Consider the following 27,493-nt stretch of genomic DNA (forward strand, 5'->3'; position numbering starts at 1 on the left):
TACGGTCGAGAATTCTTCCACTGGCTTCCGATTCCTTACTCTCGTCAAATGGTTAGAGCAGTTAAACGTCTTGTACGGGACGCTATAACTTAAGCGTCAAATTCGATTTCCCGCTGGTTTCTTTTGGATCTTGCTTGCGGACCATGGAAGGGTGTTGCTTGTAAATATTTGAAGAAGTTACATGCAATGTAACATTAACATGATGTATAGTTTTTGAGATGATAGGGTATATATGATAAAAAAAAAAGGGGTGGTGTACTACTAATTTGGGGATTTTCACAATCCGCTAGATGTGTCCATACTTTTTCTCACTTCTTGCGTATTTTGAGGTTAGTGAATGTGGACCTTTGGGCAATGCAGTGAACTGTGTGGCGGACATATGTGGGTAAATTGTGGTGCAGTGCGAAACGTGCACTCAACGGCAGTTTTTTTTTTCTTCTCGAAAAAAAAAAAAAACTTTTCTTATTGTTGTTGGTTGAATGTTACGTTCTGTGGACTCGGTGTTTCGACGTGAGACATGTCAACGAAGAAGCAGTGTGGTGCCATCGGTGTGATGTGTTGAACTGCGTGGTGCAAATATGTGGTGTAATTGTGACGTAGTGCAGAACGCGCACTCATCGGCAGTTTTTTTTTCTAAAAAGAAAAAACTTGAATGAAAGGGGGGCGTATGTGATGTGTGGTGCGCGTTCAAAGTGCGCGCCTTCGAAAAGTGCGCGTCACGGAAAAAAAAAAAAAACAAGAGGAGAAATACCAGAGTGCACGTGCGGGGCTGCTTAAACAAGAATGACGACGTTAAAGAGCGTCGAGCACGAGGATGCGTGGCAGGACGTGAAGTAAACAAAAGGTAAAACATCCAATGGGCAGCGAACACGGAGATTTCAAGGCCCAATGGCTTGACACCACGAGACAGCAGTATCTCCAATGAGAACGAGACAAGTGGGCCAGAGCTGAAGCAGGAGCCTGAGCAGACCAGAGCAAGGGGAATTCGAGGCAGGCAGTGCAAGCGGAAGGTCGTCACCGGACCGGGCGCTGAAGATGGGCCGTTGGGTTCCGGACCCGAGCCTACAGGACTTCCACCGGCCGGGGCCTCCTGCTGTCGGGTTCCCGCTCCAAAGGACCGTGGCCATCCGGTCCTGAACTCCTTTCCAGGGCCTGCGGACTTTGGTTCCGGCAGGCGAGCTACAGCCGTCGGGCTCCGGGCCCGAGCTGTGCGCCCAGCTGCTTGACTAGGTCGGCCCTAGTTCCCGGACGCGTCGCCACCAGCCTGCGTTCTCCCGTCTCCGACGTGTCCACGCTCCTCAAGCCGAAACCATCACGATTTGGTAGGGCTTTTCGACGTGTCGCCAGCAGCCAGCGTTCCCTCGTCCTCGTCCAGCCCACGCATTGACGCAGGAGTCACGGCGTTCCGGTTTCTCATCACCGCCGAAAACCAACTTGTGGGTGAGACTGCACCGATACTCTTGCGCTACTCCCATCACTCAGCCCCTTTCGAACGTTAGGTTTAGTTACTGACTTTGAACGTTCTTGTTGGGTGTTTACAGATGTGTTTCGTCATGTCCAGTCAACTGTTTATTAAGTGTTTTGTTTTGTGAGGAATCTTTGCCTTTTTACTTTTCAATTAAACTTTTTGTGTGTTTCTTGGAAACCGAACGGCTTTGTCCTTATTAACAAAACTCTCTGAGGCTCAGCCCGGGAGAAAAACAGATCAGCAACAAGAACCTGCATCACACAGCCACAGCTGTCACGTTTCGTCGAAGGTGGATCGCTAGAGGCGTGTGTAGTATGCGATGTCCTCGCGTAGTAAAGAAATCCCGATAGTCGAAATTCCCGGAACCCTGCTGTATACAGCGTCTCTATGATTCGTATCGTGGTTTTGTGGTGTAGAACAACAGATATTGTCAAGCATGTTTTTTAATTTAGTTTTTTTCAATTTTTGCCTACAAACACTCTAAAAATACTTAGCGCAAACCAAGCCTGCAGTGTTAGACAAGTTTTAGGACTGCACCAGATTATTTTGTAAAGATTGCGCGCACCATGCTAACTTTGCAGATTGTTCTGGAACTTCCATGAAAGCTAGTTATGACGCTGGAATACTTGACGGCACATGCATAAATGTCGATGCGCTTTTACGCTTGCCAGTTGATTGACGGCTGATGGTCTGTTCACCAATATCAGTGCCAGTGTGTATCGCTGTAAGCTGAGTTTGCGTTTAGCAGTCACAAGTTCGACCAAATAGAGTTTCATTTTTGGACAAACTATTTTTGCCTTGGTTAGCCTCATGACTTTGAGGCAATATTGTTACTTTCAGATAAAGGGAGATCCACCTACTCTCGATGGGAAAATCGCAACCACGATTCCAAAGATCACAAGGAGAATAATGAGGACGAATGCGATCGCCGAGCATCCTGTGAAGTCGATCTGCAAACAACGTGTTCACAATTGCAATGTTAATCGCAGAGCAGCTAAATTTCCTTTGACTCTGTTGAGAATCACTAAATATCATTATATTTGTCCTAAAGACCTACAGACACTTGAGGCCCCGAAAAATCTGCCAGGCACACCAAAAGAGAGGCACCAAAGTGAAAGAGAAGATTTTGCAATATATAGATAATATTCGCATTTATTACAAATACCTGCGGCTGAAAACGAAAACAAATTATACACGTTAAAAGAACCCTTAAACAGCGTTGATGCTTTCACACAAACACGCGTGGCCAGTACATAAAGACCTAGGGGTTATTTACAGACATATTTAAGCTCTCCACGTAAGCTGCGTAATGTATTACAACGGTCTACCACTGCGAACCACTGCAGATAGCTGCGACTCAGCCAAACGCGTTTGCAACCACCTATTAACAGATGAAGGCGAAAATTCTGTAGGCACGTGTGCTCAGATTCTGGTGCACGTTAAATAAACCTAAGTAGTCGAAATTTCTGGAGCCCTTCACTACGGCGTTTTTAAAACATATGGTGGTTTTGGGACGATAAACACCACATGTTTATCAACAAGCTATTCACACAATGATATGCTCTGTTAACACGACATCAGTGAGGCTCCAGTTGTGATTGATAGTAGAATACGTGGAAGTGATATCCGCGAGTACGGTTGCTGCACCTGTCGAAGCAGATATCAAACCCTCCACGATCTACGTCTGCAGCTTGACAGCGTGTGTGGTTCTAGGCACACTGTGTGATGGCCCCTAAGATTACGCGCATCCTATCGGCGTACATTCCCAGAGGTCTAGCCTGGACGGGTCCTCAAAGCGTTGAATGCGCTCATGAGAGCTTTGTAATAGCCAGAAAATCGAGCGTATCTCATGACCATTATTTAGTTAGGTTAAGTAGCATACTATTTTACATAGAAACAGGTACAGGAATGACACGACACTCGCAACTCAATTTGCTTCAGAAACATACCTGATATATACATGCACGCACGCTGACACCGAGTGACACAGAAACAAATAACAACAGGCCGTGAAATATTATCCAGTGGCAAATTTTGAGCATTTTATCATAATACATTCGCGGCACTTGTAGCAATGAGCTTAACAGTTCGTGCCTCCTTATCCATGAAACACAACTTGCGCACCCCCAAGTGACAAAAACGGAGCATGCACAGCCTACAAACTTTTCATCCGTGTTGTTAAAAAGTGCACGACTTCACCGTAGAGTATAATGGTGAGCCGCGAGCTGGCCCAGCTATCAACTTTATTGAACTTCGTGTCTCATGAGTTCAAGAGGTAGGCAGATGTGAGAAGGAGGGTACTATATAAGTGTCACAGTTGCCTTGGTACATGGCGTGTCGCTCAATATGTGGTGCGAATAATTTGATGATGGTCTAGCCTAAACGCTCACAAACCTTCCAACACGTTTGAAGGTCCCTATAATGTACAGCTGCGGCAACGTCTGTGTAGAGCGCGGGAGAAGCCCGTATTCACTCTTCGGCGCGAAACGTTGAGCCAGTTGCGAGCTCTGACCTGGTGTGTTAGGAGCATGAGCAGCTTAGTTGTCAGGCTTGCCACGTCAGAGCCCGATACTGAATCAAAGTTTCGCCCCGCGGAGCAAAAACCGGCTGCACGCGAGCCTTACACAGACGTGACTGCAGCTTAATATAAATCACGCAAATCGGCGTTTCACGAATCCCGTACGTGAAAATCATAACGTGCCACATGATTTTGAGAGAAAGTGGATAGTGATTTCTAGTGTAATTTATGGGAATATATTTGGGGTGGCAAAGAAGCGTAGGTTAAAAGAATGAGAACTGTAAATTGAGAGAAGTATTTGTTTCCGCTTGTTTCCCGAGATGTGTCCACTACGCGTTCAGTTAGGTCACTTTCATGTACTGCTGAATTGAACTCTGCGCATCTTTTTTGTTCTTTGTTTACAGATATTTTTTAATTTTTCTGTGAATGATGGCCCACCAGGGGGCCGGAAGGGGTGGACACGAGTTTGCATCGCCTCCACCAAATGTTTGCTTTTTTGGCAGTAGAAGTACATGGACACTTGATTTAGTGGTCGAATCACGTTCTCCAAGTTTCGGGGAACCCGTGGATACAAGATATTAGGGTGTGAGTGCATTTTTGAGGATTTCATTGTCGTTTTTTGTGCCGATGCGCTGTGCGTCCCGCTAAGCCTTCTTTAAGCCTAGCGACGCCTACGGCCGAAAGGGTGGACAAGGAGCCTCGTCGCCGGTCCATCACGGGCGTGGTGTCACGATGACGATGTACGTTACTGGGGAAGGCACTGACATCGAGCCGAATTACATGGACGGAAAACAATTGGTCGTCAAATTCAAAAAGTGTGTCGAAAAGCGCCGAGGCTTAAAAGTTCTAAAAGGCACCGGCGACGCCAAGACGGCGACGCACAACGGAGGTGGCGAGGAAGCCGGCTGCAAGGTGGCTGGAGCCGAAAACCATGGCGGCGTTCACTCCTACAAAGCAGTGGGAAGGAAGATAGCTGAATGTTCTATGGCACCGCGTCTCCCCAAGCTCCCGGAGGATGGATGGAAAGTGAATATTAGACCAAAGCGGTCCTAGCAGTGTTACTAACACTTCACAACCGATACTCGTCGAAGCTGCGCGTCGGGCCGCGTCCCTTAAGTAGAGGAAAACAACGTCGTATCTTCTCTTCGTGAACGGCAAACAAGGTACAATTCTTTTCCATACCTTGGACTTTAAGTGTGCGGAGAAGGTCATGAGTATCAAAACTCTAAAGATCGAAGATAAGGACCATGAGATGACCGCGTACATAGTGGCACCTGAAAACTATAGAAAAGGGTTGTGCATGGAATGTACATGCGCATGACCAAGGAAACGATAATGGAGGGTTTTGCCGGTCATGAACAGAACTCAGATATTTTTGGGATCAGAAAAATGTGCCAATCTACACCAGTCGTCATCACTTTTGCGGAAGCAGAGGTGCCGCGTACGCTCGTGTGTTTGGGCACGATTATGAAAAGTTTTCTTTTAAAGAAACGCTACGAAGTTTGCTATTGGTGCAGTGAACTGGGCCACAGATCAGACGTTTGCAACCGTCCAGAAGCCAAGTGCCATGGGTGTGGTATGTCATCACCGCAGGAGGACCATCAGTGTGTGCCACAGTGTCTTTTAGGGGGCAAAGAACATTTGGCTAGAGATAAGAAGTGTACGATGTTGTTTCGCACACCATTAAGTCAAGAAACGACCATGAGAGACAAAACTTGCAGCGAAACTAGAAGAAGATAAATCGCCGAAAACAGCGTTGCAGCGACAACAGACGTGAAGCAGCCGTCATTACGGTGCTCGCGATAGATCCAAGGGCACGCCAAAGGACCACTCGGCATCGTTCTCCAGGCTTACACCGTCGACGCGAGAAGCTTCTCATCTTGAGCAACAGTCCAAGAACTCCCAGAAGAGTGGACCACCGAACGCTCAGGTGGGTTGGGTAGACAAGGGCTCTCAGGATTTCGCAACAGTAGAGTCGCTCAAGGATCAGTACAGGCTCATGGAGGAACAAATGAGAACCATGCCGGCGCAATGCAATAACATGTAGAAGCAAAACAGAGCTCCTAGAGCAAATAAATTTGCTAAATAAGCACATAGATGAGGGAGCGCAGAAGGGCGCAAAAGCAGTATCACAATCGGTGTCGAAAACACCATGTGCAGATCCTCCTCCTAAAAAGAAGCGGGTGAAGAATTTGGAAACAATAAACAACTCCAAGCAACGTTTCGATAAAACTGAACAAGATATGAAGCTGCTTTATGGTACGATTCAGCAGATGAATTAGCAAACGAGGGCTGATGCCGTGAATAGAGACGGGCAATGGCAATGCCTATGCCTGGAAATACAGAAGTTTAAAGATGGCTCAGTACCGTAACACTATCCGGCAGTTGAACTGTAGGGGTTTTTTCGCGCAAACTAGCTGTTCTTCAGTCGTTCCTGGCCAATGTGGATAAGCCGGAAGTCACAGCGTTACAGGAATGTGGAAAGAACGCGAAGCTTTCTGGCTATAAATTGTATGTGGGACAATGGGATAATACCCAGGTTGTCATTCTGGTCAAACGCAATGTCACAGCGTCGCAGCACAAGACAGGGTTGATGCAGATGGATCATGTACTGATTTGGCTACTCCCTCGTAAGCGGAAGGATAAAAATATTTTTGTATTGAACGTGTACAGCTACCCTAGGCAAAGACGTAGCTGTGGTTTTGACGATCTCTTCACCAAAGTCAGGATGATAGCGAAGGACAGCCCCCTCCTCGTAGTGGGTGACTTCAATGCTCATTACTCCTCGTGGGGATACAGGTTTGCGCAGATTAAAGGAAGAGAATTATGAAATAGCGCACAGCAGAACGGTCTGACCATATTGACGGATCTCTTGAGGCCAACTAGACAGGGTAACAGTGTCTCGCAAGACACTACGCCGGAGATAACTTTGATTGGAGGCGGGCCCTTGACCACATGGCGTAACATGTGTGAAGTTCTGGGTAGCAACCACAGAATAACTGAGATAGTCACAGAAGACGGTCTTTCAGTAGCTCACACGAAGAAGCTAGAAACTGTGAATTGGCATGCGTTCAGGAATGGTCGGTCCAACCAGGTTGGCATTTAAGATATAGACGAATAGAGCAAGGGAGTTATTTAATCGGTCCACGATGCAACTGAGGAAATGGAGGTCGATGAGCACCAGGAACAGGTTGATGATAACATGATACACCTGCGGTGAAAAAAGCAAGAAGCTCAGTTTGAGGCTCGCCCAAAGAAGAGTCAATATAAATATCTGCAATAAATCGGCTACGTTAAACAAGGAAATAGAAGAATATGCTTTAATCCTCAAGAAGCAGAACTGGAACAGCATTTGGGACCAAATGGACCACCAAATAGGTAGTGCGAGGACCTGGCACCAGCTGCGACATTTGCTAGATCCGGACAAATCCAAGCTAGAAGCTAGGCAGCAGCAACATAAGCTCATCGCCGAGGTTAAGGATAGGTATCTCAGCCTGAGTATTCGGGTTTAGAGAACCCAGATCTTAAAAGCCCGATCATGGTATGTGAGGTCAAGGCCGAAATAAACCGCTTGAGGACGAAGATGGCTGCAGGGCTGGATAGGATCAGCAATAAGATGCTCAGAAATCTAGACGATGCATCGGTCAGAAATCTGACGGCGTATATGCAGGACTGTTGAGATAGAGGGCAGCTTCAGCCGGCGTGGAAGGATGCCAACCTCGTCTTTATTCCAAAGCCTGGAAAGAAACCTAGATTTGAACATATCTCAGGCCCATTTTACTTACTTGATGCGCGGGCAAATAATAGAAAATGTTATTCAGAGCAGGCTATATAGATTTCTATAGGATCAGGGACTGTACACCGACACCATAATTAGCTTTAGGTCTCATCTATAGGCATGCGATGCCATGCTTCAGCTCAAAAAACAGCGGATAGACAAAAACAGTAGACACCACGATAGTCGTACGGTTAGATGTTTTGAAAGCATTCGATAATGTGACGCATTCGGCCATATTTGAGAGTCTGAGAGCTCTCAATGTAGGCACAAAAACTCGCAATTATGTAAAGAACTTTCTTATGGACAGAACGGCAACGATCAGCTTGGGAGGGCAGTCATTGAAAGGTATTAAACTGGGAAGCAAGGGTACGCCGAAGGGATCAGTTCTGTCGCCCACCTTATTTGACATCGCGATGATCAGTCTCCCCTGGAAGCTGGCAGGCATAGAAGAACTGAACCATACACTTTACGCGGACGATCTGACGCTATGGATGAGCAGAGGTAGTGACGGGCACATCGAGGAGATGCTGCAAAGAGCAGTCCAAGCTACCGAGGATTATCTGGAGCCCATTGAGCTCAGGTGTTCGGCGGAGAAGTCAGAGGTCATTTTTCTGACATCACAGGTGCGGCGACGGGGAAGGGGACAAGACGAGGGGCACGGCATTGAGCTGAGAGTAAACGGTAACATTATGCGCACTGTAGACAGTGTCAGGGTCTTTGGTTTGAGTATTCACGCCAACGGGAAAAACGCCGAGACCATCCAGTGAATGAAAACGAGTACCAACCAGACGTGCGGATTACTCCTTCGAATAGCAAACGAACATGCGGGTGTGAAGGAAGCGAACCTCCTATGGTTAATGCAATCTTTCGTAATTAGCAGGATCGCATATGTAGCCCCCTACCTGAAATTCACAAGAACAGAGAGAGACAAGGTTGCAATTGTTATTAGGAAGGGGGCCAACGCCTCTCAGACTTCCCCCAAAGAGATCAACGAACAAAATCTTAAGTTTGGAAGTGTCCAACACCTTAGACGAGCTCATTGAATGGGCGACAGTATCTCAATATTAGACACTGCTGCGCACTCAGACTGGTAGAGGTATCCTGGAGTAGCTGAGTTTCGAGCCCCAGGCATGTTCCAAGCAGACAGGCAAAGTCCCACCGCGAGTCAGGGACAGGCCAAGAATACTCCCGTTGCCCAGGAATATGCACCCTGTGCATCACGAAAGCAAGCGAAAGGACAAAGCTGAGGCATTGCAAAAAAGCCTCGAAGGCAGGCAGCATGTGGTTTACACGGACGTGGCCGAATACTAGCAAGGAAAAGTATACGCAGCCGTAATTACGCGTGAAATTGAAGGCCCTGCTTTGTGCTCCAGCGTCAGACATTTAATAGCAACGGAGGCGGAAGAAGTCGTCATTGCGCTGGCTTTGGCGCTAAAGAATATGGGAGTTATTGTTAGTGGTTCAAAATCGGCAATCAGAAACTTTGATGCGGGCAGAATCTCTGCTGCAGCTGTACACATATTAGCCGTCGGACAGCCCCCGGCGGAGCAGGTTTCGCTAATATGGACACCGGCTTATCACGGTTTGCGAGGTAACGAGAAGGCGCACGCGCTGGCCCGAGGTCTCACATTCCGGGATTCCAGCGCCGTCTCGACAACAACCCCAAGCGAGAAACCCCTACAGACCCCTGACGAACTGCGCACTTATAACGAAATTCTTAACCATTATAAGCTGGGGCGTTAGACTTACCCGAGAACGCATAGGAACCTTTCAAAAACCGAGGTAGGTATGTGGAAAATGTTACAAAGTGTAGTATTTGCGAACCCACAATTGTTCAGCTAGTGGCATCGCTCGGTCTATAGCCCTCGGTATAGGCATTGCGATGGTAGAGCGGATTTAGTTCACATGATTTGGAGCTGTCCGAACTTTGATGTGCCAGACAGATGCAGAGAATCCTGGGAATGCTTGCTATTCAACGAAGAGGAAAATGCTTAACGGCAAGTCATCGGTCTCGCCATGACCGCCACCACGTTCCGAGGGATCCCAGTCGACGGTGAGGGGGAATAAGTGTGGGTTGAGGCTGACGCCTCTACCCAGTCATCTATTTGACGGGTATCAATAAAGTTACTTCTCTCTCTGTGAAAGAAAACAGTTCATATGCTTAGTTCCGAAATCAGCTTTCTGCTGCAAACGCTGTAAAGATTAGAGGTTTTCATTTCCTTCAAATGATCAGGCAATAATGACAGGCTCCTACAAAGACTGGCGGGCCACCAGTAGTAAAAAGGCGAAAGAGGTGTTTATACTCTGCACTGACTTTTGTTCCTGCAAGGAAGCCATCAACTCCTCGCAACACTTCAATAAAACGCGTGGAGGGCATTCATACCGAGCGTTCTATCGTTGCACTGGAATTTTGTAAGCCAGTGAAAGAAGGCCCACCGAACCCATCTCAGTAATAGCCATCCTCACGTCTTTTTTAGGGGCGTAGCTCCTTATGGCGTGGCTTGTGCGTCCCTCGTAGTACGTAACCACCAGTGGCACATACCGGAAATAGGTATAACATTTGACCTTCAAGGTGGTGCCGGTGAGAGATTTTTTTCTGTGCGTTGTTTAACAATAAAAAATAGTGCTCAATGTACATGCCAATGGCTGCTAATGGGGAATGAGAGACAGGGGCATTCGGCTTTTAGTCAAAGCACACGCTGCTATCCCGATTAGCAGCCATTGGCATGTACATTGAGCACTATCGGACAAGAAAGGGTTGCTACATTATACTCGCTGGATGTAACCTCCTTAGCTTTAGAAAGGTTTAGCGAGCGTTGAGCCGCAGGGCCACGAATACAATGAACTAGTATATACCATGAATGAATTCGAGGTGGTTAAAGGGGGGAAGCAGATACGAAGCGCAAGCCGTAAGAAATTTAAAGCTGAATCCTCCTGTCTCTCATTTCACATTAGCAGCCACTGGCATGTACATTGAGCACTATCTGACAGGAAAAGGTTGCTACGTTATACTCGCTGGGCGTAACCGCCTTGGTTTTAGAAAGGTTTAGCGAGCATTGCACCGCAGTGCCATGAATACAGTGAACTAATATATACCATGAACTCAAGGTGGTTGAAGATGGGAAGTAGACTCGAAGCGCAAGCCGTAAGAAAGTGTGCGTGTGCCACCTCTCGTTTAGTCCTTGGAATGTTCACTGAATGGCGGTGCTTCTATATGGGGAATATATGATAAAAAGATGCGAGATGGTGGGACTTGGAGTGTTGAATAGATGTACAAACGGACACACAGACAGATGCATGGATGGACGCATGAACGGACGCAGGGGCGGATGCATGAACGAACGCAGGGACGGGTGCATGAATAGACGCATTGACGGTCACACAGACGGACGCATGGACGGACGAATGCTTCGCCCCACTCTCCATCATTCACTCCGTGGATATGCTGCCATTTTTTTTATCGCGTCTGCATTTTTTAGTCGTGGCATGTCAGGCGTTCCACCGGTGTCCACGTGCCGGCAGTTGTTAGCTTTCCGCTCTCACTGCTTCTTCCATAGTAACAGCTGCAAGCGCGCGCACTGATCTTCACCCCTAGCAACCAAAGCTGCTGGTGCGGGCGCAGTAGTGGAAAGTTAGTGGAGCAGAGGAGCACGCTCTGGCGTCTGAGGGCGCTCGCATTGCGGAAGCTCGAACTTTTAAGCAGGAAATTGCGAGGGAAAAGATCTACGATAATTCTCGGGGTAGTTCTGTGCTCTTCGAGGCTATAACGGAATTATTGCGGACCAAGACGTACCGAGCAAAATACGAAGGTACAGACACGGTTTGTAGTGTGTGTGGAGAGGAGAAGGAAACGGCTGAACATTTGATAATGTTCTGTAAATGGCTTCATCCAATAGTCGAAGATAATGGCATCGAATTTTTCAAAGCATTGGGGTATAGGGACAGTGAAGGCAAAATATACTTTAATTGGGTAGAAACAACCAGAAGGAGGCTAAATGATTGTTGGCTGCAATCGCGGCGGGAGTGAAATTCTATCCTTAAACACACAGTGATAGTACTTTATGGCTAGGTTGCGTGAACCACCGCCCTATCTAAAGGGCACAGTCGGATACATCCATCCACCCATCCTCGGCGAGCTCCCGCGTGTGTGGAGGCTGTCTACACAAGGGTAGGCGCAGTTGTTTGCTGCTTTTTATCTCACCATTCGCTCTCTCTTATCCCTGCGCCCCCTCAGGCGTCCGCTCGCTCATACGTAAATATATGAAGTGGAGCGTGTGTCTCACTCAACCGTTCCCTGGCTGATGGATGTGTAAATGAATAATTGCGGTAGATATGTTTGTCTCGTCAATAATTTATGGCATTAAAATAACTTAGCCGTGGACACTCGGTTAAAAAATGAATTCGCATTTCCTCACGATTTCCTTCGCAGAGGAGAGGTTAATTTTTTTTTGAGGCCCAATGTGACTCGAATGAGCGACACCTTTTCATTTTTGATATATATTACCACATAACAGGTTTACGATGCTACGGGATGGACCTGTGTTCACCCTTTTTGAGCAGGCTTTAGAGCTTTTGTACTTTTATACGACTTATACGACAAGTGGACGTTGGCATACTTTTTCCAAGCTGTTATGTTTGAAGGGCAAACACAGAGAGAAACGAGATTAATGTGGCTGCTGATCGTCCGACCAAGTGTTAAGCAGATGAGCTCAAATTGACGTGACACTCCAGTTTGAACATTCATTGCCAGATAAGAAAAAAATAGATGTATTGACGCTACAGTTACTTGTAGCAGCTGCAGGGCGTCCTGGTGGGTGTTTTTTAGCATATACTTCGGTAGCGCTCCAGCAGGATCACAACAAAGACATACAGGGCGACAGAAAAGGCACAAACACCTTTACTGAAGACTACAAGTTTGTTGTATACACCTGGTGTTTTAGACAACTTGGTCGAAGGGTTTAAAAAACACATTGAGTGTGCGCGTCTCTAAGTGCCTCATACTTGTTCGGAGCCCTAAAGAGCAGGTAGTAATATTTTTTAGTTCTTATTCAGCTCAGCTGGCCCCCTCAATGATGTTTCTTCACAGTTTGAAAAGAAAAAAAAAGTGCCAGCGTCACACCAAATGCTGCCTACGGTCTCGTATGCCATATTCCAATGGATCCTGCTCTGTAGACAGATATTTTTTCTTAAACTCTAAGACCGCTTACTGCTTCTGATAAATTCCACAGTTACTAATAGCCAGTTCAACCGTATTCTGTACGTATAGCAGCCTTTATTTGGTCCACTCACGTTTGATGAACCTAAAAGCGCTGCGTTTTAGGGGTCAGTTACTTGGTATTTCTTTTATTGAATTTGCTCTACGTTGAAAAGTTTAAAATATTCCTATATTTCCCAGTTGCCGTACAACGTTTTGTTGAAGATTCTTAGCAGTTTACAATTAAAAATGCTCGTTTAGCAATATTTTTAGCTACCCAGCTTGACGAATGAGATAAAAAAATCTTAACATGCTTCACATGGGGATTTGCGGCCACAAGTGGCAACTGTCCAACCATTGCTTTCTACCGTTTTAGCATTGCAAAGCTCGCCTCGTGCTGACTGCCGCCTGGCTGCTTATCGATGGTAGAAGACCGAAACGATCGTGACCGTTCCATCTCCGTGACTCTGACCAACCACGTGACCTCAGCGACGACATCGCCTTCAAGCTCATAAAACCGAAGTCAAACGATGAACCACCGGGATTTGCGGCCACATTTGCGGCCACAAGCAACCTAACCATTGCTTCCTATCGTTTTATGTATGAATTTTGATTGTTATTTCTTCTACGTAATTTTATGTGGCCTGCAAATCTCTCATTTTGAACATGGGTATAGGTGTGTGTAGTTATCGTGCTCGCATTGGTTTGTTCTTTGCTTACCGAATGCTGAAATGTTTCTTCGGCAGCCGTTTCTCTGCCGGATCAGGCCTTATCCGCGTACTCAGCCCTAGGCCCTCGACTCTCTTGCTGTCTATGTGTCTCACATTGCTGCTGCTTTGCGCTGGCGACGTGGAGACAAATACCGGTCCTAAGATCGAGGATGTGCGCACTTTCTAAAAAAGTGTCATGATGAAACCACGTCCAGCTTAACTCAAATCAAACAGCAGATCACAAGCCTTGAGTGCCACCTCTCAAGCCTAGAAAACACCGAGGCAGGAAACGTTGAAACTGTCATTGACACTGTTCAGGAAGTAAAAAAAAATTTGCAAGACAAACGAAGGTCTTGCTGACGTCGTGGATGATATGAACAATCGAAGGAGGCGAAATAACCTTATAATCAAGAGCCTTCCAGAAGAATATTACGAAGGGTATGCAAGTCCGAAAGAATGGTCACAAATTCTTTTCAACACATCTGAAAATTGAGGCTGGTGACATCGAACGTGCTCATAGATTAGCAAAACCCCAACCCGACTTTAATCACCCTATCATAGTGAATTTTTTGAACTTCAAATCAAAATTAGAAGCTCGGTCTGGCGCCCCAAAGTTGAAAGACCTACAAAAGGCCAAGGTCTGCCTTGAGGAAGATTTCTCGCGAAAACTCCAACTTGCCAGAAAGAAGTTACGCGACTATGGTAAGGCTCAACGCAAAGGCGATGAAAAATATACGGTGCGTTTTAACAAGCTTCAGATGCATGTTTCCACATTCTTTTACGACTCGGTAAATAATTACGTTGTCATGGGGTCAACAAATAAACAAAACCCTCCTGAATGACCCTGAAAAACACGTCAACACACGCCAAACTTGTCAAAATTGTTCTCACTACTTTTATTTATTTTTGCAGCGTTTAAGAAAAGCTTGATGCAATAAATGCCCTCGTGTACACGTGGTGTTAAGGGTGTCTCTTGACCGCCGCCGTCAGCAGGTTGTGCTCGTAACTTGCATCAGGACCGACGAGAAGGGAAGTACCGGCGAGACGGCGCAGAACAGCAAATCAAAAGAGTTTAATACTACATAGTTAGACCAAAGTGGACATTCAAGTTTACAAACAAAGGTAAGAAGCCGAGGAGCAGAGTTCCGGCAGAGTCTCAATCCAGACTGCCTCACCCAGTCTCTCCCTGCGCGTTTAAAGGGTTCCAGACGCTTGTGTGACGTCAGGCGCCTCCAGACATGACCAAATATGGATCACCTTGTGTTCGCACCACCTACCACGCCACTGGTCACGCCACCGATCACGCGACTGATCGCGCCACGGATCACACCACCGGCGTTCCCACACTCAAGAGCCAGGTGCGAATGAGCCATGAGCTCACCGCGTTCTCGCGCACAGCACATGACGACCTTCGCGGCAGCAGCGTCTCAGGTTCCTCGGCGTCTGGGCATACACTTCTGCGCCTCTACCCCCGATACGTTTACAGGCCCGGGAGCGTTCGCACGCTGTCCGTGGTCTTGCATTTGGGCCCAAAGGGGTTCGCGTAAAATGAAGCGTAACAGACTGCCCCTCGCGGATGGAGATCCCGAATGGCAGGGGACAGCATCCACTGTCAACAGGGATCAGTCGTCGAAGCTCGTAGCCTTCTTAACCTGGAGCACGATACGTGATACCTGGCTCTAGGCCCTGTTCCGTCTCGTAAGGTAGTTCCGCCAGATTTCCCTGATGTTGTCGAGGTTCGCCGGAGGCTGGAGGCGAACCATACAATGGAATCCAGCAAATGGCGACAGTCAAAAGTGGCCAAAGACAATGGTATGAGCTCCTTTCCGGGGCGAACCCGCAGGGGCTCGTCAGTGGGGCTGGTCGCCAGGCAGCTCCGGGTGGTGAGATCATCACACCCCACCGCTTCAGGTCTTTCATCAGCAAGAAGGGAAACCACAGGTTCTTCCGGCGTTCCTGCCAAGAGTTTGGAACCGACGTGGTGTCCGAAGAGATGCCAGATGACAACGAAGTCCTCTCTCTGGGAGGGCAAGATCCTCGCCATGGTAGAGCTGGTCGACTGAACAAACAATCCACGGGAAAACACAGGATAACAAAGCCACTGAAGAAGCAAGTGCGAGACACGTATCCACTGAGCCCCGCCAGGCTTACCTTAAACACAAAAGTCTCAATCTTATTACTCGTACCAAGTACTAAACACACCCCTAATTTCGTTGCCCACCTAACGACGCACAGGTCTTCCAAAACTACGGAAGAAATAATAACACAAAAACCTATGTCAGGAAGAAAAACAATCGAGGCCAATTCATGACCTAGGGGCTTCGGCTTAAGCCATCGGCATTGCCATTGAGACTCCCCTTTTTGTACCGTATTTCGTATGAATACTGCTGCAAAACGAGGCTCCTGCGCAGGAGGCGACCATTTTTGGAAGAAGTGGACTGCAGCCATCTGAGAGGACAGTGGTCTGTCTCTATTATGAACCTCGAGCCTGCAAGGTAGCACGACAACTTTTGCACTGCCCATACGAGACACGCACATTCTTTCTCGGTTGCGCTATATGCTTGTTCTCGCACAGTCAGCTTACGACTGGCATAAAGAACTGGGTGTTCACCGTCCTCTCCTCGTTGGCACAACACTACTTCCATGCCTCGCTCACTAGCATCACACTGAACTATGAACTTTTTCGAATAATCAGGTGATTTCAGCACAGGTTGACTTGTTAAGGCGGCTTTTAATGCTTTGAAAGCCTCCTCTTTACGGTCATCCCAGATGACAGTTTGTGGCTCAGTTTTCCGGAGTGCGTGAGTTAAAGCGCTAGCTAATTCCGAATATCTCGGGATGTAACGTTGATAGTAACCTGCAACCCCCAGAAATGAGCGGATATCTGTCTTTGAGCGTGGTTGCGGGAAATCGCGTATGGCAGCCACCTTGAGCTCAGAAGGTCGGAGGCGTCCTTGTCCGATTATGTGACCTAGGTAGATCACCTCAGCTTGAGCGAGTTGGCATTTAGGTGCCTTCACAGTTAGTCCCGCTTCACGCAAACGCGTTAGAACCACTCGCAGATGTTGCATGTGTTCCGACCAAGAGGACGAATATATCGCCACATCGTCTAAGTAGGGTAAAGCGAATTCCCCTAGTCCTCGTAACACCTTGTCCATAAGGCTTGAAAAACAGTATGGTGCATTTTTCAAACCGAAGCTTAATACCTTAGGGCGGAACGTTCCCAACGGCGATATGAACGCTGCATATCTGCTAGCCCTTTCGGTGAGAGGAACCTGCCAGTAGCCTCGAACGAGATCCAGCGTGGAAATATATCGAGCTCCACTAACCCTCTCAATGCGCTCTTCGATGTTTGGTATAGGGTAAATCTGATCTTTGTGATCGAGCTTAGCTTGCGATAATCCACGCAAGGGCGTGGATCTTTTCCCGGCACCTCAACTAAGATTAAGGGCGAAGTGTAATCGCTCTCACAAGGCTCGATCACGCCTAATTCCAACATCTTCTTCACCTCGGAATCCATAATCTCTCGTTGGCGCGGTGACACTCGGTAAGCTTTGCTACGCACGGGTTCTGAGGATGTCAGCTCGATGTCATGAGTAACAACTGAGGTTCTTCCAGGCCTATCTACAAATAAGTCCTGAAATTCTGTCAGAAGATCCTGGAGCTCGATCTTTTGCACCGGCTCTAACTGCGCTTTCGATATTAATTCTTTGATTAGTGGTTCACCATCCTCACCGTTTATGACTGATGCAAGCCCTGGAAGTTCAACTGGAATCTCCTCGGGGATGTTCACCATCATGCATACCACTGCTTCCCGTTCTCGGTATGGCTTGAGCAGATTGCAATGATACACTTGCTGTATCTTTCGCTTTCCGGGCAGGCGTATCACGTAGTTTGTGTCAGAAAGCTTTTCAACTACGTTGGCGGGACCTTCCCACTGCACTTCTAACTTGTTTTTCTGCGACGGTCGCAGTATCATTACTTTGTCCCCGACATCGAATCGACGGGTTCTGGCTGTGCGGTCATAGTACACCTTTGACCTATGTTGCGCTTTAGCCATGGCTTGCTCTGATATCCGTTGAGGGCTTCTTAAACGCTCCAGTAGCTTCAAAACGTACTCGACCACTACTGGGTCTTCGGCTCGGCCTTCCCACGATTCTCGAAGCAAGCGAAGAGGAGATCGCAACGAGCGGCCGTACACGAGCTCGGCTGGTGAAAACCCCGTTGCTTCATGCGGGGCAGTCCTTAACGCGAACATGGTAGCCGGCAAACATAGCTCCCAGTCCGTCTTCCTTTCGTAGCATAACGCCCTCAACACTCGCTTCAGAACGGAGTGGAGCTTCTCCACGGAGTTAGACTGAGGGTGGTAGACTGAACTATGAATTAGTTTTACTCCGAACCTTTCCAAAAACGTAGTGGTAAGAGCACTAGTAAACACAGAGCCTTGATCCGACTGTATTTGGGCGGGAAAGCCAAGTCGTGCGAATATGGAAAGGAGCGCGTTAACTATTTCCACAGAGCTAAGTTCTTTAAGTGGAACCGCTTCGGGGAACTTAGTCGCTGGGCATATCGCGGTCAGCACGTGGCGGTACCCCGACGATGTCGCCGGCAGTGGGCCTACAGTGTCCACTACGAGCCGCCAAAACGGCTCTGTGGTGATAGGCACCAGCTTCATCGGCGCCCTCGACTTGTCACCCGGCTTACCTACACGCTGACACGTGTCGCATGTCCTTACAAATCGCTCTGCGTCGCGGAAACAGCCTGGCCAATAATACTCCTGCAACAACCGTCCCTTCGTTTTCTTGACGCCTAAATGACCTGCCCAAGAACTTCCATGCGACAAGCGCAGTAAATCTTCTCGATAAGCTTGAGGCACGACCAGCTGATCAAACATTACACCCCTTTTGTCAACATACTTCCTGTGCAGTATGCCATCCTTCTCATAATAACTTATGTTTTTCGGGGCTATCTTTTCATTTACCCTGCTCTGGATGTTTCGCAAGCTCGGGTCTTTATCTTGTTGATTCCTCAAGGCCATGCTGTCTACCATTAACAGTCGCTGTAAGCTTTCCGACGTAGGCGCTACAAGTAAATCTCTGGAATGCTCTTCCAATATTTCTGATGGTGCCCGTGCCGTAGCTTCATCCTCCACGGATGGGACCCCCTGCTGTTGTAACGCTGGCGTAAGTTCGACCTCTGCTGGGGAGTCCTGCGTCAGGCCGTTTTCAGCTAATGGGGACTCGGCAACTGCCTTCGCAGCGAGTTCCCGTGCTTTCGAACGCGTTAGCGCCATCACATTTGCCTCCCCAAACAGCTGCCCTCTCTCGCGCAGCATCTTGTCAGATCTATTCAAAAACAGGTAAGGGTATTGCGGAGGGAGTGCCGGCGACACGGCAGCTTCCGTCTCGAGCGTGCCGAAAGGACCTTTGATAGTTACCTTTGCGACGGGAAGGCATGCACTACACGACTCTACAGCCTGCTTGATCCAAGCACACTCACCCGTGAACATTTGCGGTTCAACGTTCGAGCTGTGAACTACGTCCATCGTAGCCGCAGAATCGCGCAGTACGCGGCATGGCTTCCCGTTCACTTCAAGGTCGCGCATGTAAGGTTCGAGAAGCTCGATATTCTCGTCCCTACCACTGATGGATAGAAACACAACTTTTGGTTTCTTACAGTGCGCCGCAATGTGACCGGGTTTATGGCAGTTATAGCAAAGGAACGGTTTCCTCGCTTCTAGCTTCCTTTGCTGTTCTAACGCAGGTTCGGTGTTCCGTTCCGACTCCGACGTATTTACGGTTCGGGCATTCCCAATTTCAGGCTCTTCCTTCGTTTTCACAGGCCCTCTCTTTGGCTTGAACCTAAAATCGGGACCCCCTTTTCGACCACTGTCACTGCCTTCGCGAGCCCGACGTGTGACGAATTCCTCTGCTAGCTCTGCGGCTCTGGCTACAGAGCTAACATCTGGCCTGTCTTGCACCCAATGCCTAATGTTCTCTGGTAACCGGTTGTAGAATTGCTCTAGTAAAAAACACTCAATAACCTTTGCGTGGCCACCGTAGGCCTTCTCCTCCTTTAGCCATTCCACCATGTTTGACTTCAGTTTATAGGCAAATTCAGTGTATGACTCACTCCTTCCTTTCTCCAATTCACGGAATTTCCGCCGGAATGCCTCCGCGGACAGCCTGTACTTCCTAAGCAAACTGGATTTTACTTTATCGTAATCGTCGACCTCCTCAGTGGATAAACGAGCGATTACTTCTGCTGCCTCGCCAGGTAAGAGTGTGAGCAAGCGCTGTGGCCACGACTCACGGGAGAACCCCTGCTTCTCACACGTCCGCTCAAAGTTCACCAAGAACAACCCAATGTCCTCTCCGAGTTTATAAGGGCGAATTAGTTCTGTCATTTTGAGCGATATGTGCACCCCTGTACTGTTTGCCTCGCTTCTCTGCCCTGCCGTTCGCACGCGCTCTATTTCAACCTCGAGTCGCTTTAACTCGAGCACGTGATCGCGTTCCTCGCGCTCTCTCGAACGTTGAAACTCGAGTCGTTTTAATTCGAGCTCCCTTTCCTCACGCTCTTTCTCTTGCTGTTCTCTACGCTCCTCTGCCTGTCTTTTTGCGGCTTCCCTTTCTCGAATTATCTCAAGGCATTCCGTCAGCTCATCTTCCTCAGCCTCCAGAGCACTAATAGCCTCGATCAATTCTGGTTTCCGGAGTGTGTCAGAAACATCCAAACGCAACTCCTTTGCAAGCTGTAATAACTCCGCTTTACGCAGCAACTTCAAATTCATGGCTGTGTTCAGTGCGACCTTTTCTACTGTACACAACTATCTTGCCGCAGCCCACTTTGGCGACAACAATAGTTCGAATTACCAGTTACGCTTCCCCACTGAAAAAGCCTGGCAAAACTCAGCAGACAAAGCCCCGCACTCACCACTCAACAGCCAAGAATTCCGCGTAGACCCTCGCAAACACTGCATCTGGTTGCGGCCTGGCAGACAAGACGGCTCGTGGATCCGTGTCGCAGCTCAGCCCTCGAGTCGTCGAAATGACTGCAGCGTCCCACCGCTGCCACCAGTTGTTAAGGGTGTCTCTTGACCGCCGCCGTCAGCAGGTTGTGCTCGTAACTTGCATCAGGACCGACGAGAAGGGAAGTACCGGCGAGACGGCGCAGAACAGCAAATCAAAAGAGTTTAATACTACATAGTTAGACCAAAGTGGACATTTAAGTTTACAAACAAAGGTAAGAAGCCGAGGAGCAGAGTTCCGGCAGAGTCTCAATCCAGACTGCCTCCCCCAGTCTCTCCCTGCGCGTTTTTAAAGGGTTCCAGACGCTTGTGTGACGTCAGACGCCTCCAGACATGACCAAATATGGATCACCTTGTGTTCGCACCACCTGCCACGCCACTGGTCACGCCACCGATCACGCGACTGATCGCGCCACGGATCACACCACCGGCGTTCCCACACTCAAGAGCCAGGTGCGAATGAGCCATGAGCTCACCGCGTTCTCGCGCACAGCACATGACGACCTTCGCGGCAGCAGCGTCTCAGGTTCCTCGGCGTCTGGGCATACACTTCTGCGCCTCTACCCCCGATACGTTTACAGGCCCGGGAGCGTTCGCACGCTGTCCGTGGTCTTGCATTTGGGCCCAAAGGGGTTCGCGTAAAATGAAGCGTAACAGTGGTCAGCTGATATAGTCGTAGGTACGGAACCACGGTTGACCGAGGACGTAATGAACAGCAAAATTTCGTTTCCATCATCGTTTGTTCTGTTTCGTAAAATACAATGGGTTGTCGAGGTGTTGGCGTTATTATTGCCATAAAAGAAATCTATTAGCCATCGCTTCTTCCCTCAGATTCCTCCCTTGAAATTGTCTGGGATTCATCATATTTTGATCACATTCATTGCATAATTGGTGTCTGTTACCGACCGCCTGATTGCCGGCAGGATTTCGTTGAGCTTCTTCAGGAAGTCATTGATTCTATTCTTAGGCGCCGCACTACAAGCCTCGAGTATTAGATGCTCCGCATCTAAAAAAATGGCAGCATATCCACGGGATGAGTGATGGAAAGTGGGGCGAAGCATTCGTACGTCCATTCGTTCTTGCTTCCACCCGTCCATGCGCCCATCTGTGTGACCGTCCGTGCGTCCATTCGTCCATGCATCTGTCTGTGTGTCCGTTCGTCCATGTAGTCAAGGCTCCAAGTACCACCATATTATATCTTTTCATCATATATTCCGCATATAGAAGCACCGCCATCCAGCGGACATTCCAAGGACTAAACGAGAGGTGGCACACGCACACTTTCTTACGGCTTACACTTCTTGTCTACTTCCCACCTTTAACCTCCTCGAGTTGATGGTATATACAAGTTCACTGTATTCTTGACACTGCGGCCCCTTGACACTGCGGCCCATGACTCGCTATACCTTTCTAAAACCAAGAAGGTTACGCCCAGCGAGTATAACGTAGCACCCCTTTCGTGTCAGATAGTACTCAATGTACATGACAATGGCTGCTATCGGGAAATGAGAGACAGGAGAATTCGGCTTTCAGTTAACGCGCACGATGCGAATTTTTATTGTTCAACAACCCACAGGAGAAATCTCCTACCGGCACCACCTTGCAGGTCAAAGCGTGAGGCAAGACATGTTAAGTACTACGACGAGGGATGAATGAGTATCGCTTTAAGGAGCTTGCCCGTAAGATCTGGTGATGGATGTGACCGTCCCTTCGATCGCGAGAGTCGGGCAGCAATGCAAGCCGCATGCCTCCCGAGCTGCGCTGAGAAGGCGAGGAGTATTTCCGAGAGTTGTACGTAATAAGAAACGGTCTTAAATTTATCTAGACTGGCCACAGCTTCTAATGAAGCACAAACGCGTCTCGAACGCGGTGTTTTAAGTCATTGCCCCAAGGCATGAAGCACAAACGCGTTTCAAACGCACTGCATTGAAAGTGGTGGCAAGTTAAGTTCAAGACAAAAAAATTGTCGCATCTCCACGGAGTGAATGATGGAGAGTGGGGCGAAGCATTTGTCCGTCTATTCGTTCTTGCTTCCGTCCATCCATGCGTCCGTCTGTGTGACCGTCCATTCGTCCATCTGCCCATACGTGCGTGCGTGCATCTGTTCGTGCGTCCGTCCCTGCGTTCGTCCATGCATCCGCCCCTGCGTCCGTTCATGCGTCCATCCATGCATGTGTTTGTGTGTCCGTTCGTCCATCTATTCAACACTCCAAATACCACCATCTCGCATCTTTCCAACATTTATTTCCCATATAGAAGCACCACCATCCAGCGATCATTCCAAGGACTAAACGAGAGGTGGCACACGCACACTTTCTTACGGCTTACACTTCTTGTCTACTCCCCACCTTTAACCACCTCGAGTTCATGGTATATATTCAAGTTCATGGTCTTAGTATTTACTAGTTCACAATATTCACGGCACTGCGGCCAAATGCTCGCTAAACCTTCCTATAACCAAGGAGGATACGCCCAGCGAGTATAACGTAGCAACCCTTTCTTGTTAGATAGTGTTCAATGTACATGCCAATGGCTACTATATAGGGGATTGAGAGACAGGAGAATTCGGCTTTTACTTTCTTACGGCTTGCGCTTTGTATCTACTTCCCATCTTTAACCACCACGAGTTCATGGTATATACTACAGGCTTTCCCGCTCACTTTATTCCAAGTGCCAGCCTAAATAATCTGCACGCCATTGAAACAATCTGAGCGCCGAGCTGTTATTTCAGTGTGCGAAACATTTATTTCAAGCGGCAACATATTTAATCCAAGCGCCAACTGAATGAGGCTGCGTGCCAGTGAGTTTAATCCAAGTGCTACCGTGTTAATTCCGATTGCCGATGACTTTAATTCAGCTGCCAGTCAGTTTATTCCATGCTCTAGAAACACATAGTTAGCCACTTGATATAGTATAAACGTCGGAATAACGTAAACATGAAGTCGCATGAAGAACGTTTCCCTCACATATACATGCTAGCGCTCATGAAATGAAGTGCGCAGTGCTACTTCCCCTAACATTTGGTGTCGTAGCTTTAATAGCTTTGGTGTCAAGGCATTAATTGCATTTATGGGTATTGAATGTATTCGCTCATAGAGTCCATGTTAGTCTATACTTCATCGCTACTGCATTATTCTGGCTAACCATGTGCACCATCAAATATGCATAGATTCGTGTCGTCTGCTCAGCAGATGGCATCTGGCTGCTTATTCGCTGAGGCCTTCACAGTCGTTTGCTCAGCCCAGTGAGAACAGTGGCTGAGAGATTATATTCGTTCGTTCTAGAAATCAGAAAGAACCACTTAAAAACAGACGACGATGTAACAGATGACGCTTAGTGTTGCTGAAGCGTGTTTGCTTGTAATACGCGTGTTTATATACGGGTACTTTTGCAGACGACAAAAGAGCTTTGCCTGAAGTCATGGCTGGACGCAAAAAAGACCACACAGTTTAAGAACCCCGACGAACCTCGTCGAAAAAAATAGTGGTGTATCGGTTGTCGACAGGGCTAGGATTGTGGACGTCTACAGGCGTGGCGGCGACGCTCTAGGCATCAACATTAAAACAGCAAGATCGATTGCCGCTACCGACATAGAAACATCAAAGCATAAAGGGGATTCAAAAAGGAAATATGTAGATGACGTCATGAGTACTTTGAGACGCATTGTCGACGAAAACTGTACATTTACATTAAAGAAGTAAGGGATGCCCTGGAGGAAGATACGCCAGGAGTAATAATCAGTGCAAGCACAGTCGATCGCTTACTGGTTGCCCACTGCTACTCAATGAAGCTAGTGACGCAGAGGCCCACAGATCGCAACCGTGACGATATCAAGCACAGCCGCAGGCTGTATGCGCAATGGCTGTAGTCTGATGGACCAATTGTTTGCCGCGTCTATTTGGACGAGACTAACTTGAACTTCTGGTGTTCTAGGAAGTTCGGCAGGTCAGCTAAAGGACAATAAGCTGTGCATAGGACCACAATGACAAAGGGAGCGAACTTGAACATTATAGCATGCATGTCCGCAAACGGAGTTATTTACTGAACTGTGGTGGACAAAGTTCGATGAGTTGTTTTTAATGATTTCCTCAGCGATGTTTCGGCCCGCGTAGAACGTGATAAGCCAAATACCGAAGCTGTATTCCTGTTTGATAACACACATGCTCACGCTCGAGGAAAACAGGCGGCTTTTGCTAACTTCCTGCACTCTATTAAGTGCCTGCCAGCGTAAAATATTTTCTTTAACCCTATAGAAGAAGCCTTCTCAAAGTTCAAATCACGCAAAATTCAAGGCCTACTTGAGCGAACGAAGTAATTTAGTTTTACTGACACCGCAAGACTTGACAAAAAGGAAGCACAGGCGTTCTTTGCTGCAGGATTTGGCTCGCCACTCTATGCAACAAATACAGTGCGTGGACAGCGCGTGGCCTTTGATCGGCAAAAGTTGTATTTCGTGCCAGCCGCTTTGTGTGACGATGACGTTTGAACGTCCATCTCCGAGCCCATGGAATTATCGCTAATTCACTGTGCCCCGCGACTATTATGTAGCTGCCCTTGACCCATCACTGCCCATGGCCAGGTTTTCGATATCTTGCTATGCATTCTGGAACTCCAATTAGCGTAGTTTGTCCTTTGCATTACATTATCTGTCCCGGACATATAATGTTGTAGTATGTGCCAAAGCCATTTATGAGTTTTAGTGACGAGCACTTAATTTCATTGCGCTGTAAAATATTCAGTAATAATTTCTTGCTTTTTCTTTCGTTTTTTTAAATATTGAGTGCTTGGCCACCTGGGCCAAGCACTCAATATACAAACTTGCACATAGCGAAGTTTAAGCACTCCAAACACGGCTCAACCGACTCACGGCAGTAATTTTTTTTCGCGAATACTATCGGCAAATACAAATAACAATAATTTATTCTACCTTCCGAGTATTGCCTTTTACACTGTAGGAACTGCATTTCAATTGCACTGCCGTTTTAACGCCCCGTATTCTGCTTTTTGTGCATAGAATAAACTTACTGGCACCTGGAATAAAGTCATTTACACTTGGATTAAGCACGGTGGCACTTGAATTAAACTCAGTGGCATGTGGCCTGATTGAGTTAGCACTTGGATTAAATATGTTGGCGCTTGAATTAAATGTTTCGCACAAGGATTGAATAGCTTGACACGCAGATAATTTACGCTTGCACTTGAATTAAAGTGAGCAGTAAAACCTGTAGTTCATTGTATTCATGGCACTGCGGCTCAACACTCGCTAAACCTTTCTAAATCTAAGGAGGCTACACCCAGCGAGTGTAACGTATCAACCCTTTTTTGTCAGATAGTGCTCAGTGTACATGCCAGTGGCTGCTAATGGGGATCGCAGTGTGCGCGTTAACTAAAAGCCAAATGCTCCTGTCTCTCATTCCCCCTTAGCAGCCATTGGCATGTTCATTGAGCATTATCTTTTATTGTTCAACAACGCACAGAAGAAATCTCCCATAGGCACCACCTATGAGGTCAAAGTGTTATACTTGTTACACACTACAACGGCTATGAGGGACGAACATTGAGCGACATAGTGAACGTAAAGAGCGGTCAATGGCTGCCTGTGTTGGGCCAACGGCGTAGTGTTCCTGCCGTCTGTTAGGTGGCGCACACAAAAAACTGAACGTTTACCGATCGATCACGAAGTTGCTAATAAATAACTTCCGCCTTAAAAGTAATATTTTGAGATAATTAGTTGGTAGAATAGTTCTTCGAAAATTAAAAAAAGGTGGTTACCTTGGCACGCATCGCATGCATTGGCAATTCGCATGCATCGCTGCTAGGCCTCACCATACCTGGACGTCTTGTTGCCCCTGCATCACCACGGTGCCGTTCTCTCCCACCAGCTAGAGCGGTATACCCGTTTTATGCATTCAACAAGAAAAGGTAAGCAAATCGAAATAACTTACATTCTAGTATTCTACTAAAGCTGGTCCCAAGGCCACTAATACGTGATGAAAAGCGTTTTTTAAGCGCTTTGCTGTATCCTCGAGTAAGCGTTCCAGCGCGTATGACAGCATCGCTGCTATGGAGCAATCCAAAAAATCAACACCTTTCAAACCAAGGAATCAGGCTTTATTGTGCATTAACCCATAAACCATACCGACAACTACTGTTTCGGATAAAAACTGCTCGAAACCACCGCATATATACTAACGAGAAATAATCAAGCTACAACAACTCAAACGCGTTTCCCGTGACTAGCCCTAACACGATATCGTAAATTCGCGAGCACTTTTTTCATACAGGAGACAAGCTCCCCTTCAATTCATCAACGTCTCCTTACCTTCTTTCGTGAGAATTTTAGGCTCACTTGCAATTCATATTTACCCAGGCGCGCGTGTGAAGTGAAAGCATGATCTGCATTCCACTTACAGCTAACTCTGTCGCCCTTGGCTAGCATGCTTCCTTTCTGGATTGTGTAATCCACCAGGAATCTAAATAAATATTAATCTTCAAATCGCAACGTAATCGCTAGAAAAGTTGATAAATTGTACTTCTCTTTATGCGTAACATGAATCCCGCATTCGGAACTAGAACTTATTAAAATTTATTATTTCACCATAGAAGTGCAGTTAAAGCTGATTTATCGCAAGACTGGTAAAGTTGAGAACAGAATCAACGAGCAGTTTTGAGATATTCTGCTAAAAAGACTAGATCTAACATACCGTGATACACAGCTATGACCTCTGTTTTTTGTTCAACGTAAACAAAAAAGCTGCGAGACACCCTTCGCATTGTTCTCAATCTTGAATAAAC

The sequence above is a fragment of the Rhipicephalus microplus genome, chromosome 9 (assembly GCF_043290135.1).
Source record: "Rhipicephalus microplus isolate Deutch F79 chromosome 9, USDA_Rmic, whole genome shotgun sequence".
Classification (NCBI taxonomy): domain Eukaryota; kingdom Metazoa; phylum Arthropoda; class Arachnida; order Ixodida; family Ixodidae; genus Rhipicephalus; species Rhipicephalus microplus.